This window comes from Saimiri boliviensis, chromosome 9 (assembly GCF_048565385.1).
Source record: "Saimiri boliviensis isolate mSaiBol1 chromosome 9, mSaiBol1.pri, whole genome shotgun sequence".
Lineage (NCBI taxonomy): Eukaryota > Metazoa > Chordata > Mammalia > Primates > Cebidae > Saimiri > Saimiri boliviensis.
The window spans coordinates 112,717,515-112,721,152 of NC_133457.1; positions in this window are offsets into that span (position 1 = coordinate 112,717,515).

The window sequence follows — 3,638 nt, forward strand, 5'->3', positions numbered from 1 at the left end:
AAACCCCGTCTCTACTAAAAGTGCAAAAAATTAGCTGGGCATGGTGGCACGTGCCTGTAATCCCAGCTACTCAGGAGGCTGAGGCAGGAGAATTGCCTGAGCCCAGGAGGCGGAGGTTGCGGTGAGCCGAGATCGCGCCATTGCACTCCAGCCTGGGTAACAAGAGCGAAACTCCGTCTCAAAAAAAAAAAAAAATTTAATTTTTATTTATTAGTTTTGTGAGATGAAGTCTCACTTTGTTGCCCAGGCTAGAGTGCAGTGGCACCATCTCGGCTCACTGCAACCTCCACCTGCCGGGTTCAATCGATTCTCCTGCTTCAGTCTCCCGAGTAGCTCCCATGAATCTGTAGGTAAAGAAACACTCGGCCGGGCACAGTGGCTTATGTCTGTAATCCCACAACTTCGGGAGACCGAGTTGGGCAGACCACGAGGTCAAGAGATCAAGACCATCCTGGCCAACATGGTGAAACCCCGTCTCTACAAAAAATACAAAAATTAGGTGGGCGTGGTGGCACATGTCTGTAGTCTCAGCTACTCGGGAGGCTGAGGCAGGACAATCTCTTGAAGCCGGGAGGCGGAGGTTGCAGTGAGTGGAGATCACACCACTGCACTCCAGCCTGGTGACGGAGCAAGACTCTGTCTCAAAAAAAAAAAAAAAGAAGAAGAAGAAACACTCACTGGGCGCTACTTGGGAGGCTGAGGCTGGAGAATTGCTTGAACCCAGGAGGCAGAGGTTGCAGTAAGCCAAGATTGCATCACCACACTTCAGGCTGGGCGACAGAGTGAGACTCCAACTAAAAAAAAAAAAAAATTTTTTTAGAGACAGGGTCTTGCTATGTTTCCCAGGCTGGACTAAAACTCCTAGGCTCAAGCAATTCTTTCGCCCGAGCCTCCAGATAGAGTAGCTAAGCCTATAGGCACGCACCACTACAGCCGGATCCTTGTACCTTATTGGTGGGAATGTAAAATGGTGCAGCCACTGTGCAAAATAGTTTGATGGTTCCTCAGAAAGCTAAACAATGAATTATCACATGACCCAACAGTTTCACTACTATGTATTTACCCAAAATAACTGGAAACGGATTCAAATAGATCCTTGAATGACAGTGTTGATCGCAACAACATTCACAGTAGCCAAAAGCTAGAAACAACCCAAGAGTCCAACAGATGAATATATACATGAAATGGGGATATATACAGTGAAACAACGTTCAGCCACAGTCAAGTTCTGATACCGTCTACAACATGGATAAACCTGGAAAACATTATGCTAAGTGAACTAAGCCAGACACCAAAGTACAAATATTACAGAATTTCACTTATATGAAATACCTAGAAAAGGTCAGTTCACAAAGACAGAAAGTCGACTGGAGGTTACCAAGAGGGGTGGGGGGATGGGATGAAGGAGTCATTGCTTAATCGTTACAGAGTTTTTGTTTGGGTGTGATGAAATAGTTTTGAAAAGAGATAGTGGTGATAGTTGCACAATATTGTACATGTGTGTAATTAATGCCTTTGAATTGTACACTTAAAAATGAATAAAACTGCCAAAAAAAAGATGACTGAAACTACTTTTGTGGTACCACTACAACTCTGTTCCCAGTAGAAAGTGTTGATACAGAAGGGGCAAACAGCTGTGAAGGACAGATAGTCTAGGGTGACTTCTTGCAGTTGGCAATGTTTTGGGAAAGTTGCCTAGGGGACGCAGTTTTGAGTAAGATTTAAAAGTAAGATTTTAATCATTTTTTTTTTTTTTTTTTAGACGGAGTTTCGCTCTTGTTGCCCATGCTGGAGTGCAATGGCACAATCTTGGCTCACGGCAATCTCTGCCTCCTGGGTTTCAAGTGATTCTCCTGCCTCAGCCTCCCGAGTAGCTGGGATTACACACATGTGACACCACAGATGGCTAATTTTGTATTTTTAGTAGAGACTATGTTGGTCAGGCTGGTCTTGAACTCCTGACCTCAAGTGATCTGCCCTTCTCGGCCTTCCAACGTTCTGGTATTACAGGCATATGCCACCACATTTTTACAAACAGAAATGGGAGGAATAGTTCTGGTGAGCTCTGCGACTTACTTTCTTAAGAACTGAGGGCTGGGCATGGTGGCTCACGCCTGTAATCCAAGCACTTTGGAGGCCAAGGCGGGTGGATCACCTGAGGTTGGGAGTTCAAGACCAGCCTGACCAACACGGTGAAACCCTGCCTTTTTTTTTTTTTAAAAAAAAAAAAAAAAAAAAAAAGAACTGAGAAGCCTGAGCTGGGCTATACTCTTGGCTCTGTTATCAACTAGCTCCAAGACCTTGGGATCCTCTATGCCTCAGCCTTCTCATCTGCAAAACTCTGATAGTAATGATACCTCCAGGCTAAGGTCACTGTGAGGACAAATTAGCTAATACATGAGTGTTTAGTTCAGTAGTGATACATAGTAAATGTTATATATGTCAGCTATGTTTAATTTAAAATTTTTTTTCTTTATTTTTTAAACTTTTTTAATTAAGAAAAAAATGAGATGGGGCCATGCTGTCCAGGGTGGTCTGGAATTCCTGGGCACAAGCATTGCACCCACGTGGCCTTCCAAAGTGGTGCAACTAAAAGTGTGAGAGCCACCTTGCCTGGCCTTGATTTTCATTTTCTTCTGATATTTTTCTCAACCACAATAAACATTAATTTTCATTAAAAAGTTTCGGGGATGGGCGCAGTGGCTCACACCTGTAATCCCAGCAGTTTGGGAGGCCTGGGCAGGAGGACTGCTTGAGCCCAGGAGTTCAACATCACCCTGGGCAATATGGTGAAACTCTGCCGGGTGTGGTGGTGGCGCCTGTACTTCCAGCTACCGGGAAGGCCGAGGTGAGAGGATTGCTTGAGCCCGGGAAGTCGGGGTTGCAGTGAGCCATGATCTCACCACTGCACTCCAGCCTGGGCAACGGAGCCAGACCATGCCTCAAAAAAAAAAAAAGGAAAGAAATTGGTGGCTCACGCCTGTAATCCCAGCACTTTGGGAGGCCGAGGTGGGTGGATCATGAGGTCAGGGGTTCGAGACCAGCCTGGCCAACATAGGGAAACCCCGTCTCTACTAAAAATACAAAAATTTGCCAGGTGTGGTGTCCCACGCCTGTAGTTCCAGCTACTAGGGAGGCTGAGACAGGAGAACTGCTTGAACCCAGGAGGCGGAGGTTGCAGTGAGCCGAGATCGCGCCACTGCACTCCAGTTTGGGCAACAGAGTGAGACTCCATCTCAAAAAAAAGAAAAAAAAGGAAAGAGAGAGAAAGATTACTTAGAATTTTACCCCCATAAACAAGAAACAAAGAAAAGAAAGATTATTTAGAATTTTACCCCCCAGAAACAATCACAGCTAACTGCTTATTGTATTTTAAACCACAGTTTTTTCTATATAAATATCCATATCTAGAGTTTATAAATGCAACTCTTTAGACTTTCTCACCCCTCGCGTCCTCCTCAAATAGTCCCACCTTTTTGAGGCCGGAGACAATGGAATTTGCTTACCTAAAATAAAGCCCTGCCCCTTGATGTCGTCACACGAAACCACGCCCCAGATTGTCGCCGGCGCACTCTGAAGAGGTCGCAGCGTGGGGAGCAGCCGGGGCTCTCGAACGGAAGTGACGCATGGCACATGCG